Here is a 17,306-nt window from a genome sequence, read left to right as displayed (position 1 = left end):
GCTTGTGTCCCCTTGCCCATGTTTCTGCTATGGCCTTGTCAACTGCTGACCCTCTTACTAGTGGGCAAAGGCATCCCAGCTAGCCTGATGGCTCTTGTTCACTGAATAAATCTTCTGTACTGGACAATGCACTTGGGTCATCTTGCCCTGTTCTTATGTAGCCTCCCCTTTCTGGCTGGCCTCCATTGTGTCCACCACCCCATCAGAGGATACTAGGGTCATCCCTTTCTGGAGATTTGAGCCCACTTAATTAGGTTATTAAGAACTTCACTGCCCAGCCTGACTTAAATAGGGGGTGGAGTACCACTTTGGAAGCCTGATGACTCCTTTGATCATACTTGGTCTTTAAGTCAAATGCTTAGACATGGGTGCACCCTAATGCCCTGCATCTGTAGGGCTGTTTCTGCTACTACCATGACCTTGGTAAGGATTCTGGGGGCAGACTCTAAAGAATCACTGAAAAGGTCAGCTAATATTGCTGCCAGGACATCTCTAAGTTCCTTTAGTATCCTCGGATGTATCCCATCCAGCCCCATCACTTTATCTATTTTAAATTTAGTTAGCTTCTACGAAGCATTGTGAGAATCAAAGGTGAAGGTGAGGAATATGTAGAAGCTGATGAGGAAAAAGCAAAATTGCTTAACAAATATTTCTGTTCAGTGTTCACCGTGGAAGGGCCTGGAGCAGAGCCAAATAAAACAAACACAAATAAGACTGGAATTGATGTAAACCTCAATTGATTTTCTGAACAGTATTTTCATGAGGAGCTAACTAAACTTAAAGTAGAGAAGGTGATGGGGCTGGATGGATACTAAGGGAACTTAGAAATGTCCTGGCAGCTCTGCTGATTGAGTTTTTCAATGCTTCTTTAGAGTCTGGAGTAGTTCCAGAGGATTGGAAAAGGGCAGATGTGGTTCCTATTCATAAAAGTGGAAGTAAGGAGGAGGCTGGGAACTACAGGCCAGTTAGCCTGACCTCTGTGGTGAGCAAACTAATGGAATTGCTGCTAAAACAGAGGATAGTGCAATTTATGGAATCCAATGGATTGCAAGATCCGAGGCAGCATGGTTTTACCAGAGGTAAATCTTGTCAGTCAAATTTGATCAATCTCTTTGTTTGGGTGACCAGAGAATTGGATCGAGGAAGAGCGCTAATGTAGTGTACTTGGATTTCAGCAAGGCCTCTGACACGATTCTGCACCGAAGACCTATAAATAAATAGGTGTGGTTCTTGGTATGGATCCTAGGGACTGGGTTAGAAACTCACGCTCCCCATATTGTCTATCTTCTGCCAATTGAGCAGAAGATAGACAGATACTACAGTTTTCTTGCTTCAGTTAATCTGTCAAAGTACTGAGACGTTGTGAGGAAGCTTTTGTAATATCCTACAGCAGTCACATTAAGGTTGTGTTCTGTTTATTCCTGTTCTTGGGAATTGTGGTGTTAATATACTTAGAAATCTTGTTCTCTACATCATCAAAAGAAATGAAGTCTGCTGTGACATCAGACCCCCATGGGTTCTTCCCACACACTGCTGCAATCTCCCCTTTGTTTTCTGCTTTTAATTCTATCTTACTGTCCTTTTGACTCTTAACAAATGATACCTTCTGTGACCACATGATACTAAAGTTAAATACACACAATATTCTGTACGCAATATGTTATCTTGTGCTCTATCCTGTTTTCTGCAGATTACAAGAAAAATCATTAGCACAAACTATATGATATAAAAACAAACAAATCTGCCCTTCAAGAAATATACCTAAAATGCAGCTGGAGTCCTGTACTCTGCCAATTTTGTTCTGGGTTCAGACCGTGCACACTGACATTCTTCCCAGGGGCTTTGACCTGGGGGCTAATCTCACTGGGATCTACACTGGGAGTTACCTGAGGGGCTTATCACCTGCATGCACACAGGATTGCCTTGGGAGTTTACCCAATGTAAACATATGCAATTACTGGGATTACACCTGGGGGCTTGAACCAGGAGCTTATTCCTCATACAAATAGCCACACATGAACTTTGACTTAATACATCATGGCTCCAGGCATTTAGGAAAGTAAGTTTATTTGACCATTAAGAGGATAGAACAAATAAAATCAGATCATACAGAAGAATTAGTTGCAGATAATAAAAATTGTTACATATATATATAAAGCTTACATGTTTCCATAGGATCAGTCTGTGCTATCACGTCCAGAAGTGCTCTCTCCCTCTCTCTTTAGCTGTTATTTCTCTTTATACACTAAGGGGGTCATTTTCAAAGGAGTTACACATGTAAATGTGACATACTATCGTAGCAATTTTCAAAAGCTATTTACTCGAGTAAAGTGCACTTACTTGAGTAAATCATATGGACAATTCAATGGCATATATTGTAGCAATTTTGAAAAGCCCACTTACTTGAGTAAAGTGTATTTACTCGAGCAAAAACCAGTTTTGCTCGAGTAAATGCTTTTTAAAATCTACCCCTATATGCTTGGGATAAGCAGTGATGTTCCCTCCCTCTGAGTCCTTATCAATTTCAGGCACAGCTGTGTGGCCTTCACTCTCTCTCAGGCTTTAGTATAAATTAATTTCTTACTTTCTTACCATAGAACTACTGGAATAACTATAATAAACAGATTCTTGCCTGTTCGTAAGCATTTCACAGTGCAAAAAGGTAAATATGAGTTCAAAGTTTGGCCTGTGGCCTTCAAACTAGTCTGGTTCTGGGGAAGAACTTTGAATCCATATAGCCTAACGTCTAAATACATCCTCAGCCTTGCTGTAATGGAACCCAAGCAAATAAGTTAATCTACAATTCTAAACTGGCATCCTACCAAGCCTCTATTAACACTGAAAAAAAATTCCTATATATATATATATGAACAGGGGCGGATTCCAGGTAAAGACCGGCCCGGGGATTCTCCGCCCAGGCCGGCCCTGGAGATACCACGTGGTCGGCCAAGCACGGCTTTGTCACGGCTGTGCTCGGCAGACCACGTGACCAGAGCGACTGGCCCACCAGGGGATGCCTGATCCCCCGATAGGCCAATCCGCCCCTGTATATGAAACTGTCATCTGCTCTCAATAGTCCAAGAGAACTGTATTTGTCTATTAAGAAAATTATCAACCCCTCAACTTCTCCCACATTACCAACTGCTCTCCCTGGAATGAATACCGCTGAAACAACAATGAACAACACCTTTAATATCTCCTCCACGGCTGATGAGGATGGACTGGCCACTATCAAGCAACTTTGGGAACATTTCGACCATGTGACAATATCCGACACAACTGAGATTATCAACAATATAAAACCCTCATTCAATTCCCTTAACCTTTATCATACTACCTTGCTTAAACTGATCAAAATCGACATCGCCCCTTTTCTCACCAATTTCATCAACTTATCCTTACAACATGGCGTCCTGCCTGATTCCCTAAAACAGGCCTCTTGGCCAGCCGATAATTACAAAAACCTACTGCTGATCCCACCAATATCTCCAACTATCGGCCAATCTCCTTGCTACCTTCCACTTCGAAAATTATAGAGACTGCAGTCCTCCGACAACTCTGCAACTTCCTCGACTCTAACAATATCCTGAGTCAATTCCAATTTAAGTTTAGGAAACATCATAATACTGAACTACTATTACTCTCTAGCTTTGACACAATGAGATGGGGTTTCGATTGAGGCTCAGCTTCCTTTCTGTATCTTCTTCACATCTATTCAGCATTTGACACAGTGGACCACTATATTCTACTAACCAAGCTGCGCTCATCTGGACTAAATAGTGCTGTCCTATCTAGGTTCCTCTCCTACCTCACTAACAGGACTCAAAAGTTTCACATTGAGCCTACTACTTCTTCCTCAACAACACTTATATCTGGGATACCCCAAGGATCTGCTCTCTCTGCAGCTCTATTTAATGCCTATCTAGCACCCTTATGTCATACTTTTTCTAACCTTGGAGTTCATTACAAGCTCTATGCCAATGATATCCAGTTCTTCTTTCCCCTGAAGGAAACATGGACCCTAACTGAATTGTTCCTCTCCCACTTCTTGAAAACCATTCAAAAATGGCTCCATTGCAACTAATTGGCCCTGAATTTCTCTAAGACAGAAATCATGGTCTTATCACAACACTGACTTCAAGGCATCCCTGACCACTTCCCGTTCGATGCTCACCATATTACAATATCACAAACTGCTTATAATTTAGGAGTCCCTATTGACACCTATCTTTCTCTACATAATCACATAAAGACTGTCACTAACTCATCTTTCTACAAACTGCGCCTACTCTGCCACCTGAAACTGCTTCTGGAGCATTCAGAATTCTGATCTGTACTGCAGTCTCTACTCTTCTCCGGTACAGATTGCTGTAACTTTCTCTTAATAGGTCTCCCAGGATATGCTACCCATTCCCTACAAATTAGACAAAACACGGCAGCAAGACTTCTAACTGGTGCTCCCGTCCATGAACATATTACTCTGGTCCTTGAAAAACTACACTGGCTTCCAATCTCACACGCATACAATACAAACTTGTGGTGATCATTCACTCATCCTCATACAACATACTCTCCCCCTGGATCTCTTCTATACTGAAAATCCACAGCCCTTCATAGTCCCTCAGGTTGGCAAATGCAATGCTACTCAATGTTCCATCTCCGAAGATGGCCCATCTTGATGAAACGAGAGCGAGTCTTATCCTTGGCAGGTTCCCTCCTATGGAACAGTCTATTAAAAAAAGTGAGGTGCCTCCAAGAGAGAGCTTTCTTTAAAAAAGCATTAAAGACCCACCTCTTTAAAAATGCTTACCCAATATGAAGAGACATTCAATACTCCCTTAAGCTACTCCCCTCTGGAGTTCCTTAAACCAGCGGTTATCAACCAGTGTGTCGCCAAGCACTGGCAGGTGTGTCGCGGCTCCTGGTGTTCCACTGCCCCACTTGTGCTTACATTCTCCCCAGGGGCGGGGCTGAAGAGTGGAGAGATGTGTTCACCACTGCCAGAGGCCAGGCTGAAGAATGGAGAGACGCTGTGTGCCACCGCCAGAGGCCAGGCCGGCGGGGCCGAAGAATGGAGAGACCTGGGCGCTACCGTCGGAGGCCAGGCAGTGGGGCCGAAGAATGGAGAGATGCTGCGCGCCGCCAGTGGGGTTGAAGAATGGAGAGACCTTGCGCACCGCTGGAGGTCAGGCCAGCGGCGGTTGATAAGCAGAGGCCAGGCTTACTGGGCCAAAAATGAGAAGAGGCTCCATGTGAGCTTGTGTGTGTATGTGGTAGAATGGGTGCCTGGGTGCGTGATTGGCAGCTGTGTGTGTGTGGTAGAATGGGTGCCTGGGTGTGTGACTGGCAGTTTTGTGTGTGTGTGTGTGTGTGTGTGGTAGAATGGGTGCCTGGGGGCATGAGTGAGAGCTTGTGTGTGTAGTACAATGGGTGCATGAGTGGCAGCTTTGTGTGTGTGTGTGTGTGTGTGTGTGGTAGAATGGGTGCCTGGGTGCGTGAGTGGCAGCTTTGTGTGTGTGTGTGGTAGAATGGGTGTCTGGGTGCGTGAGTGGCAGCTTTGTGTGTGTGTGTGGTAGAATGGGTGCCTGGGTGCATGAGTGGCAGCTTCGTGTGTGTGGTAGAATGGGTGCCTGGGTGCGTGAGTGGCAACTTTGTGGGTTGAGATAGAATAGGAGCAAGAGCATTTGTGTGTGATTGAGAGCTTGTATGTAAGTGACAGAACATGTGTTTGATTGAGAGAGAGACTGGTCAGAGGTGATGTGTTTCTGTGAGAGAAAGACAGACTGGTCAGGAAGATGACTGGTGTGTGTGTGTGTGAGAGAGATAGGCAGAGACTGGTCAGGGAAGTTACTGGTGTCTGTGAGAGAGAGACAGACTGGTCAGGGAGGTGACTGGTGTCTGTGTGAGAGACACAGACTGGTCAGGAAGATAACTGGTGTGTGTGTGTGTGTGTGTTTGTGTGAAAGAGAGAGAGATTGGTCAGGGAGGTGACTGGTGTGTGTGTGGGGGGGAGAGACAGATTGGTCAGGGATTTGACTGGTGTGTGTGTGTGTATCTATGAGACAGAGACTGGTCAGGGAGATGACTGGTGTGTGTGTGTGGGAGAGACAGAGACTGGTCAGGGAGGTGACTGGTGTCTGTGTGAGGAAGAGATACTAGTTAGGGAGATACTGGTCTGTGTGAGACAGAGACTGGTTGTGACTGGTTGTGGGCCCTAAGGAAGAGGACTGTGAGGACACAGCTTCAGCAGCCACTGCTGCTTCTGGTGAGTGCCATTGGCCTGCAAGGGAAAGGAGTAGGAGAGTTGCTGGAGAGGGTAAGTAAAGGTGGCTTTTTAAGTTTATTTTTCTTGATTGCCATTTTAATTATTGGGTATTATGTGATGCGTCTGCTGTTTTGAAATATTGTATTGATATTTGGATAATTTTTAATACTTTTCATGAGTTTTTAATTGTTGGATGTTATTCTGTTCATCAGCTGTTTTGTAACATTTATTAGTATAATTTTACAATTATTTCTAAGTGGGTATCTATCTCTAGCAGCTTGGCTTGCTCTGGTTTCCTAATAAGAGGTGTATTAGTGTTTAGGCCTGGTTTAATATTTGTAGTGGTAAATTACTGTCTTTTCATAAGGAGGGGTTTTGTGCCTGCCAGTAAAGAGAGTTTGTTTTGCTTTTACTGAGATGTCATCAGAACCAGAATATCTTTTTTGTATGGTGAGTTGTATGGGTAATGCCCTAGTTCTGCTCTGCACCCATTTTTGGAGGTCGAGGGGGTTCCTGAGGATACAGAATGTATATTTACATTTTGCCCCGTGACGGTCACATGTTCAGTGTGTCATGCATATGAGAACCAGCTGTCAGGTGTGTCCCGGCCGAAAAAAGGTTGAGAACCACTGCCTTAAACCTCCCCCCCCCCCCCCCCCGAACCGCATGTAATTCCTAATGAATATGTACGAGAGAAATTTGCATGCACTTCATCTGTTATATTCAAATCTATTTCACGCATATTCATTACGGATATCCGACTGGTTTGTGGCATTCGAGAACCAGAATTGCCCATCCCTCTTCCAAATCATCATCCCCTCTCTACTTACATCCCTTAGCGATCCTTCCCTCCACCTTCCAACCCCTCCCTCCAATTCCTTTCACCTTACTCACTCCCCTCCTGTCTCCTTCCATCCACCCCTCCATCCTATTCTCTCTCTCCCTCACTTTCCAGCCTATCCCTCCCTCACATACTCACCTTACACAATCCGTTTCCTTCCATCCTACCCCTTACCTCACCTTCCAAGCCCTGCACTTTCTATCCCTCGCTTTACACAATCTCCACCCCCCTTATCTTCAACACTTCCCTCTTAATCCTCGCACCTTCTTTCCCACTTACCTTCTATCCTTTCCCTCCTTAACCTTTCAATCTCTTTCAACTTCATCTTTCCCTTCCTATCTATCCTTCCAAATCCTCCCTCCAAACCTTCTGTTCTTCTCCTTCTCTCTCCAATCCCTTCCCCCACGGTCTGACAGGCAGGAGCGCTGAGCCATCAGCCGGGGCTTCTAATTTCTGCTTGCCACCGGCACCTCTCCTTGCTGTGCAGATTCGCTGAGCTAAACCGCACAGGAGGGAGAAGAGCCGGCAATAAGTGGAGAATATTACAAGCACCGGCCACCAGCTCCGCTCTCCTCTGTTGGGCCACAGGGTAAGGGGGGCTGCACAGTAGGTGATCTTCAGCCCTGCAGTACAGCCATCTTGGGAAGGGGAGTAGCAGCGCCACGAAGAGCAAACTGTTTTCCGCCCCATGGGCCATGAGGAAATCAGCAGTATCATTCTTGGGTCCTGCAGGTCAGCAACCGCTCTTCAGCTATGGTGCTGCAGCAACTCTTCTCTTGGGTTTTTTTTTGAATTATGCATTATACATTCAATAAAATATAAATTGAATATGTACCAGCAATGAATATGAAATTAACAATAGGAAAAAATAATCACCAATTTTACAGTAAATATTATCCCTGCTTTCAAGTCCACATTACCAGGGGAGGATGCCAAACACAACCTCATTACCAGAGTTAAAGGAAATCGATCTGACTTCACAGAGTGACAAATACAATTATGTCGTAGAAGCTACAGTCATTATTCAGTTACTCCGCCTATTCATGGGTTAGAAACACATGGAATTTTGTCTACCAAAAAAAGTGGATAACTGCTCAGGTGTAAAAAACACATAAGTATTGTTTTGAAATTTGATGACACATTTGCATGGAAATTTAAGCAAATAAAATGCTCCTATCTCAAGCACTTTAGGTCTCAAAATCAAAAACTGCCTTCTCTTTAACTGCCTTGATCTAGACAAGTCCGGAAACATACTGATCTTGAGCCTCAGGAAAGTCTCGTGACGATGGTGAAAATATAGCCTCATTATCCATTCTTTATCTGATTCCAGAAAGAAGGTAACAACCAATGTAGAAGGTGTCAGGAATTCCTTCTGTGTTGACTCCAATATCTTTGATACATCCATAACCGGAGACACTGGAGAAGTAACTTGTAGACCATCTTGATTTAAAGGAAAACCTTCTTAAAAGGAGGAATATAATAGGCCCTAGAAATAATAGGTAAAGCCTGTTCAGAAATTTTCAGAACTTGACCATTTATTTCCTCCACATATCCTTAGATGCCACCACAGGGTCTTTATGAAATTTAATATACGGAGATTTCTCCCACGTAATTGATTTTCCAGTAGCTCCAATTTATTGGAAAATACTTGATTTTCTTTAATAATATTCTGTTGTAAACCAGAATGACCCTGTATTTCCTTTTTCATAGGCTGGCATAAAACTTTATTATCCTCCACACTCTTTTCAACCATATCCTAGCGCGGTTCCATTTTCTTATAGGAATTAACCAAGGGGTTAATCTGAAGTAATAAATTCTTATTTAAAGACTGAATTGCGTCCCATATTGACTCTACGGTAATACATTCTGGCCTTACCAGAAGACATTCCTGAGGATCCATTATAACTTGTTCACTTTCCCGTCGACGAGTAGCTCCATAGGCTGCAGCCTCCCCGGGGCCAGCGAGCGTCTCAGTGGTGTTTGCTTCCAAACCACCATTCTTCGGTGGCACTAAGCTCAGGGTGACATTTACCAAATTGTCACCCTGTTCCTCCCCACGAAGTTGTTCCACCAACCTTGCCTCAGCCGGATTCTCCGGGGCCCTACGACAGAGATGTCTGCAGTTCCTGCAGGGCAGCGAGTTCTGCTTCCTCTCGCTCACCCTGCTGCGAACTTCCTCCCGGATTAAAGTCACTCCGAAGCAGGTGGGCATCCATCGGTCCAATAACCGAAGCAGTCTGGAACGCAGAGGTCGAATCGTGTTCCCTAGCTCTGCGTTTTCTCACCGAGTGCAGCATAGTAAAATTTCTGGGGAAACATTCGACGGAGCCACATCAACTGCTAACCGTCAGGTCGGCCATCTTGGCTCCTTCCCCCTGCAGCAACTCTTCTGCCCTAAGGGCAGTATTTGGAAAGAGAAAGGCAACTCTTTTGCAGCTGCATTGGGAAGGGGCATCGGCATCCCCTGGCAGGAGGTGCCCTGTGACATTGCACCCCTAAAGTGAGCCCTGCCTGGAGATTATGGTCTTGGACAGACACACAAGACATCTAATTTTCCCTCCCAGCTGATTCTAATTAAAAGATGGAACCCATCCTGGCAGAAGGTATGTAAAAGGCAAGCAGTGGCACTGCTCTAATGCTATTTCAGGCTGTGGGATGCCACATCTTGTCTGGCTGCTTTCAATTTGTTGCCTGGAATAGTGAGCCTGCAGGAGCCCGAGCTCAGATGGGAGCCTTTAGCATGAGCTGGTGACTCTCTTACTCTTTAATTTTCTCCCTGCAGCCTTCCATCTATAAGGGAGGTACCAGTCCTATACTGTCTGGAAGCATATGATGATGGAAACTGACAATCTGCCCTCTGGCACCTCTGTCCTGACATATGCATAAGGTACTTTGTAGTTAGCTAAAGCCCCTGTCAAAAGCTGGGCCAGGCCACACACAGTTTGCAGCTGTCGCTTATTAGTGCTTTATAGGAACTCAAACCATTATTCCAGCAAGTTGTTTGCATGTAGACAAACTTTTGCTGGTCTTGCCCTGGATCCTAGTGTATATGCCCAGGAATGATGGACAATTCTGTACAAGCTCCTGTTTCATTATGTTACCCCCTGAACCTGCAACCTAAAGATCAGAACATGGCTCTTATCAACTCACAATAATGCAACGGGGCCAGCTGTTTCAGACAGCAGACGTTTGACATACTCAAAGGTCTAATAATTTATAGGAAGTAAGAGCCCTGTACAAACAAAACATTTTGTATGTGAAATAATAATAATTTGAGTTTCTGCAATGACTTACACTATAATGCTTCAGAAACATGTATGCAGCCCCCTCTCATTACCAATTTTAATACTTAATGTTATTACAGTGGGAAAAACTGAAGTGGAGGTAAATATAGCACTATGTCCAAAGTCACATACAGGATGAATGGCAGAGCTGGGATGAGAATGAAGCATGGGGCAGATAAGCCCAACATCACACACCAAGTCAGGCAGAGCCAAGACTTGACCTGGTAATTTCTCCTAATTCAGTGCTCTGACCTTTGATCATGCACCCAGATCTTTAGTTTATCTGTTACTTCTCTAATTTTAACTAATTTCTCTTTCATCTCAGCTATGGAACTCAGTCCTCTCTCTCCTCTCACTATCTTTTGTTATAGTCTCTTCCTCTCTGTTCCTTCTTACCATAATCTCTTTACTAGCTCATTTCCCCTTGTGCTCACACTACCTGCCTCTGATACAGGGTCAAGGGAGCCTGAAATATTTGTAACCGTATTTTTACTTCCAGCCATGGGTGGCTGCACTTTCTGTAATTCATAAAACACTTTTGCATAGTTTGCAAGAAAGGCATTTCAACTATAGTATCCATCTGGTGATAGTGTGTAAAACTGCTTTCTCTGTGTTTTGTTTATAATGTTTGCTCAATTTATTAGTCACAGGATGTCTGCTAACCACAGATCCTGGAAAGATAACTTGTTTGAAGTCCACTAACCTCTTTTACAGTATAAAACAGAAAAAAAAACATGATCCCAATTCTAACATGTTTATTGCTGAGGGCTTGCTAGAGCTATGAGGGGAAAGGTCTTCCTCTGTTAAGTGGGTTGTGCAGAAACCTAGCTGGGCACATATACCAAGCACATATGGGTGGAAAGATGTACTGACTGATATCATTTACCAAGTTGTCTGTGCTGTATTCATAGTGTACGCATATCAAGGTTCATGATAAGGGTCAGGGCAGCAGCTGCTGCTTTACTTAGATTCATGATGTTAAATCTACCACCGGAGGAAGAATTTTCAGAAATTGTAAATATGCTGCTCAGGAATGAAACAAAACGTACATTGAAAAGAGGGTTCTTTGGCCCAGCCCTGTAGCAGGGTGGATCCAGGACCAAACTGACAGGCTACAGGGCGTGCTACCCAACCAGTCTGTCTGGGAGTGGCAGAGATCCCTTCTGGGATAAGTAGAAAAACACACCCAAAAAATGATCTGAATGACTGTGTTTCTTTCAGTTACTAAAGAAAATATAAAAAACACAATTTCCTTGTATTTCTGCACAGGAAAATTCTGTGACACACTCGGGGTCAGTTGGGCAAAATCAGAATTACAGACAAGGCATTATCAGGGCTGGATTAAGGTTACGTATGGTACCCTGGTCATGGCCTCCTCTCCATCCCCATACCTCCATTCACATCATGCAGAAATAGACATTAGTAAGCTCTATGGGCCCTTAACCATCACTGGACACCAGATTTAGGCGCAGACAACTAATTAGGGCACCAAAGTCTGAAGGCACCATATAAAATCAAGGCCAAAGAGCAGCTTGCTTCTGATTGTTTTAGAGCACAGGTTCAAAGCGGTGTCATAGTGGCACTCTACCTACGGGTCATCAAACTCTTAGATTTGGCCCTACCCTGTCCCAGTGTCATACAGGAAGATAACATGCCCTGGCCAGGGTTACATACCAAGCCGGTGCAGAGCTGAGGGCTTCAAGCTCAGGGAGATCCAGTGACCCATTAGTATTACACTGACAACAAAAGCAGTGACCAAGCTAGGATTAGAACTCAGGACCCCGAATGCCACACAGCGGGTCCGCGGCAGAGCTGCGATTACATTTAAACAGTAGTAGATACAGTAGCCGGCCCAGGCGTCGCCAAGATTACAGCGGAGGTACCGGGAGATGGAGTGACCTCCCCGTGGATAAAAGGGGCCCACGGGGACCGAGCTGGAGAACTCAGGCGTAAGCTATTAGTGTCCGACCCGGCCAGGATCACACAGGGATTCACGAAGGCAGCCGGCATTGAAGTGGCGCCACCACTGCCGCCCCCTCTTCCAGCCCCGAACAGGCCCCATTCACTGCTGCGGTTTCCTCTACTCTCTCCGTTGGAGTTGCTCCCATTGGCTACATTGCTTGTGACGTTGGCGGTGGGCGGTGCCGTGGTATCTTCTGCGGCGTAGAGCACACTCGGGATTTAAAGGAGGAAGCACGAGGAAAGGTGGAAACAGGGCAGGGGAGCCGGGGCGGCAGAAGCGACCTGAGATCATCTGGGTCCCTGAAGGAAGAAGAGCCTTGAGCAGGTCAGTACCCGCCTCCGACGCACAGCCTGAGTCCTGGCGACAGGTCAGCGCTTTCCTCCAACGAGCAGTACTACCCCGGCGATAGATCAATGCCGCTCTCCGCACATTAGCGAATAGTCCTTTCAGAGCCAGGCTAGTGCCTGCCGCCCTCAGCCCTTTTCCCGGGAAAGGTCAGTGTCTCGGTCTCGACTCCACAGCTCCTATCCAGGTCCAAGTCGCAGCCTCCCAGTCCCGCAGCCGGTATCCTCTCCATCCCACAGAGCTGTCCTAGGTAGCGGATAATACCTCCCCCCATCTCCAGGTATGAAATAAGGTCGCCTCGGGCCCTATTACCCCTAGCCTTATAGACACTGGCGATTGCCCTGTTCGTGTCCCTTTCCCCTTTAATTCTTCACTGTCCACAGCCTGGGAACAAGTCAGCAGATTCCTCCCCCCCTTTTCTGGTCGTATTACTTCATATTCTGCAAACAGATCATGCTAGGTCAGTGTTATTTTGTCCCTCCTCACCTACACTTGTCCTCTGCTGGAACCCATGTGGCTTCCTCAAATGGTAATCTTATATCTGTATGAATAAATGTCAGTATATGCTGATGTAGTTTCCTGTATATTGTGCCCATATGTGGAGTAAGTGTCGTTTGGAGTTGGTGATTTCCTCTCTCCAAATGATTAAGGCTAAAACTGTCACCATGGCTTCATAATAATACAAACATTGTGGTATTTACATCTGACTGGGCAGAGATGGTCTGTTGCATTGTCACTGCATTGTAGTTTGGGGAAAGGGTTAAAAGTTATAATTGGAAAAAGTACAGGACGTTATCTGCTGCTTCCTGAGTGAAAACTCTCCCCGATATGCTGAACCATATTTAAGAAGCTCAGGTGTCAAATAGCAGAATATTATTTTTATGTTCTATAATAAACGTTCTAAACTGCACACAGTGATCTTCCTCATATTTGAATGATATGTTTATGATTAGTGGTGATTTTCCTTAAAAACAAAAACATAGTAGATCAGAGCCTGTGATGACCTTGACCTTCGGATGTTCCCCCCTCTGCCCCCATTGGGGAAAAGGAAGCCATTTGCTGCATAAGATCATGTTTGCGATAGAGTCGCAGAATATGTTACAGAGATCCAGTTGGCCCAGACCGGGGAGGCTCTGACATCACAGACTGTAGGAACCAGTTGGACACCCACCTATTTGTGATGTTGTTTGTGGGAATCTAGGAAAATATGGTCGTCGTCCGTCCCCCGTCCCCCCACCGGAGATGCAGGAGACCAGAAAGAAGAAGGTGTGGTGGTGGTGGTGGTGGTGGTTTGTTTATTTTGTAAGAGTCAGCAGTCCTGACTGCATGTGTGCACTGGTACTTCTGCACAGTGCAGCATTCTTTTATTGTTCAGGATACTCCCTGCTTCTGTGGAAGTGATCTGGCAGCTGTTGCGTATGACTCCAGTGTTACAGCATCAGTATTAGTCAGAACATCATTACTGCGATTAATAATTCTCCTTTCTTTTTATGTCTAATAGATTTATGTTTTTATTTTTGTTACTTTTTGGAATAGTAAGCGGACCCCTTTTTATGTTCCGATTTTGTGTGTGTATATATATATATTTTATTTTCCCCCTAAAAGTTCACACTTCATGCTACATTTGTACTTTACATGTAATTGTGATGTCTGCGTGGGATGCTGATGAAGACACACTCTTTAACTTTCATGCTTAGTATGATGCCTGTATAGAGCTCTACCAGTATCCCCAGATTTACTTATATTCAGGGCTCCTGATCGCCCATGATGCCAAAGGAAGGGCTACAGAATTGCCACTGGAGCTTGAGGGCTAGGTCAAGGAGACACAGGTGGTCAAATAGTGTGGTTTAACTCTCCCCCATCACCACCACCCATCCCACCGACCGTGTGGCAGGAGGAGCCCCCAGGCCATGACTGCTGCTATGAACTTGTCAATGCGGTGTCTTCTCATGATTCAAAGCCCTAGTTGTCCCCAGGTGGTGAAGGAAGTAACCAAACAGGCTCTTGCTGCTGCTTCTGCAACCTGATCTGCACTGAAGGGGTGGTGGGGAGGGATGAATTGGTGGGGTCTGGAAGAGGATGAATTTTGGGGGGGACATTTGTGAAAGAGGAGGGGTGTGGGTTGTGAAAGTGGAGCTGAGGGCTAAGGGAATGAGGAGGTTAAGTGAAAGAGAAGTTGTGTGCATTTGCATATATTTGTACTTTGGGGGGGGGGGGGGAGGAGAGATGAGAAGGGTCTAAGGGTGAGAAAAGCAAGGGAAAGAAAGGGTGATAGTGGGGATGCTGGAGCCCTGGAAGGAGCACCTCCCTCTCCCCCTTCTGATTCACCCCAAGATCCATCCCAAGAACCTGTGGAAAGCAGGGTTCAAATCCAGTGCTGCGTGTGCCCTTGAGCAAGTCCCTCTCCATTGCCTGAGGTACAAACTTAGATTATTATAAGCCTTTGGAGCCAGGGAAATACTTACTGTACCTGAATGTAACTCACCTTGCGCTACCAATGAAAAGGCGTGAGCTAAATCCAAAATAGATAAATAAACCTAATCTTTTCCTCTTCTCCTTATCACCCGTAATCCTAATTTCCCTTCTTCCTTCATCCCTCTCTTGTTCTTCCTAAAACTGTAAATTGTTGCAAATAAATAAATAGATTTCTCTCCTTACCTCACAAGATCGCTTTTCTTTCCTCCCCCCTCACATCCATACCTGACCACCCCCTCCCCCCACTTATAAAATTCCCAGAAAAACAAAATAAATTCTACGAATGTAAAGCAAGGATGGAAAACTACATTATTTGTATTATGCAAATATACATTTGATATGCAACATTATTCAAGTGTATGCAGATTGCCCCAGAATTCCCTACCTTGATCCTACCCCAGAGCTGCCACAGGAAGCTGGCAACCGTGTTCCTACTCCAATGGTGGGAGTAGCGCTTGTCTAAAACCTTAATTACAGATATCTCCTGAGGAATTGAATACAAATCCAGATTTTAGCTATCAGCGATTTTATGTGACGAATTCTTTGCTGGTTCTGCATTAAAAGAAAGTTTATTTTATTTATTTTGAATTTTTATATACCGACATTCTTGTATCAGATACAAATCATATTGGTTTACATTAAAAACAGAGTATGCAGGAAAATAGGTTTCCTAAGTCAAATACATTGAACATATTTAATAAACAAGAGATTACTAAACACTATGAAAAAGGTTAATTAACAAAGGAAAAACTTAAGGGAATTAAAATAAGCGTAGCACAAAAGATTGCACGAAGGGGTGCACAAAGGGGAGTGCCCCTTTGGCGTACCCCTTCGGCGCGCGACGCATGGCACGCGACGCCTGGTGGAATGTGGCCGTTTACCGGCTCGCCGCTGAGTGTGATGACGTCAGTGGGGGCGGGTCTCTTCATCCCTGAGTTCACAGCATTCTCAGTTTCAGCGCGAAGTTTTTACAGTTTTTTTTTGTCTTTTTGGTCTCTTTTTCTCTCAGCGATTGCCCTAAAGGTGCCCGGTACTGGTGGGCTGCCCCTCCGCATCACTGCCTGGTGGAATGTGGCCGTTTACCGGCTCGCCGCTGAGTGTGATGATGCCAGTGGGGGCGGGTCTCTTCATCCCTGAGTTCACAGCATTCTCAGTTTCAGCGCGAAGTTTTTACAATTTTTTTTTGTCTTTTTGGTCTCTTGTTGTTCCTCATAGTAACAGAGAGGCCAATATTCAAAAGCCATTTAGATGGCTACCTGGCTATATTCAAAGCTGTATGCAGCTAAATTTAACCGCATAAGTCGGGGGCGTTACAGGGTGGGTGGGAAGCGTTTCCGGGCAGAACAGAGTTAGCCGCTTAACTTGTACGCTGTAGGGCTGACCTAAATTTGGCTGGATATATATCTATCTGGCAAACTTTAAGATAGCTGGGGATATTCAGTGGTGCGGTCTTATCCCCGTTAAGTTAGCTAGACAGCTATATCTGGCTAACTTAACTAGCCCCTCTGCAGCTCAATATCAAATAAGACCAAAATAGTCCATCCAGTTATAAGTGCAGCTCTGTGCAGGTTTCCCCTATGCTAAAATGTTACATCAAAAGTTACCCCAAGTTACCCCATGTCTTTATTTCCATCTTCTAGCCATTAGGGATCCTCTGTGCTTAATCCACACCCTTTAGAATTCCATTACTGTTTTTGTCTTAACTACAAATTCTGGGAGAGCATTCCATGCATGCACCACCCTTTACAGGAAAAAATATTTCCTGATTTGCTCCTGAGTCTACCCCCTTGAAGTTTCATACCATGGGGCAGATTCAGGAAAAACATTGTGCAAAACAGCAATACTCACCTGTCAGCAATGAAAGGTTTTTACTGCTAAGATATTTTTCCTCACACTGCTTCCATTGTGATAGCCATAACCTTGATCTCCTGTGATGACAAAGCCAATGTGTGTCACTCAGATCCACAGATTTAAAAAAAAAAAAAAAAAAAAAAGTCATTGAATCGCTGTAATTAATCACCATATGAGACCATGATTTTTGAAGCAGCACCTCTTTCAAACGAATCATTTAAAAAAAATATTTTAATGTAATACTGTAATAGTGAGAACTTGGCTTTTAGGGGTACTTTTGGA

The 17,306-nt window shown here is 44.7% G+C and overlaps 1 protein-coding gene across 2 annotated transcripts in view; it reads left to right on the top strand.

Moving 5' to 3' along the window:
- The window catches only part of PHOSPHO1 (phosphoethanolamine/phosphocholine phosphatase), a 231,545-nt gene that overhangs the window by 178,710 nt on the left and 35,529 nt on the right, over positions 1-17,306 (top strand). Inside the window, exon 1 of one of the 2 annotated variants that reach the window (XM_029573183.1) lies at positions 12,568-12,677. The exons of the other annotated variant lie outside the window; for it this stretch is intronic. The gene's annotated coding sequence lies outside the window, so the exon portion shown is untranslated. Of the gene's footprint in view, positions 1-12,567; positions 12,678-17,306 lie in introns of those variants that run through there. 2 annotated transcript variants of the gene reach the window in all.

This window comes from Rhinatrema bivittatum, chromosome 12 (assembly GCF_901001135.1).
Source record: "Rhinatrema bivittatum chromosome 12, aRhiBiv1.1, whole genome shotgun sequence".
Classification (NCBI taxonomy): domain Eukaryota; kingdom Metazoa; phylum Chordata; class Amphibia; order Gymnophiona; family Rhinatrematidae; genus Rhinatrema; species Rhinatrema bivittatum.
Note: the sequence above shows the minus strand (reverse complement) of the source record. Positions and strands in the feature narration are given on the sequence as shown.